Here is a 611-nt window from a genome sequence, read left to right as displayed (position 1 = left end):
CACACACACACACACACACACACACACACACACACACACACACACACACACACACACACCCTCCCTCTCCCTCCCCCCCCCCCCCCCCCGCCACAGTCTTTCCAATGGTTTAATAAGCCTCTCCTTCCCTTTACACAACATTCTGACCTGGAATTCATAAAGAGCATATGTGTGTCTATACTTGTTTTCCTGACAAGGTAAACAAGTATAGACACACATATGATCCAGTTAGAAACAAGAGATTTGTGATTTTACAAAACCACCTCTGCTGTTCAAACTGGTATCGTGGTTAAACATGCTGGTCCTGAAGAGGGCTTCCGGGGTTCAAATTCCTGCTCCATCACTTACGAGTAACTTTAGGCAAGTTATTTAAATTCCCTGTACCTCGGTTTCATCTCTTTAAAATGGGGGCAAAATATTTTTTTACCTCTTAGGACTATTTGAGGGAATTTACAAACCTTATATGGGGCTTCCCTGGTGGTGCAGTGGTTAAGAATCCGCCTACCAATGCAGGGGACACGGGTTCGAGCCCTGGTCCGGGAAGATCCCACATGCTGCGGAGCAGCTAAGCCCGTGAGCCACAACTACTGAGCCTGTGCTCTAGAGCCTGC

The sequence above is a fragment of the Lipotes vexillifer genome, unplaced genomic scaffold, assembly GCF_000442215.2.
Source record: "Lipotes vexillifer unplaced genomic scaffold, Lipotes_vexillifer_v1.1 scaffold495, whole genome shotgun sequence".
Classification (NCBI taxonomy): Eukaryota; Metazoa; Chordata; class Mammalia; order Artiodactyla; family Lipotidae; genus Lipotes; species Lipotes vexillifer.
Note: the sequence above shows the minus strand (reverse complement) of the source record.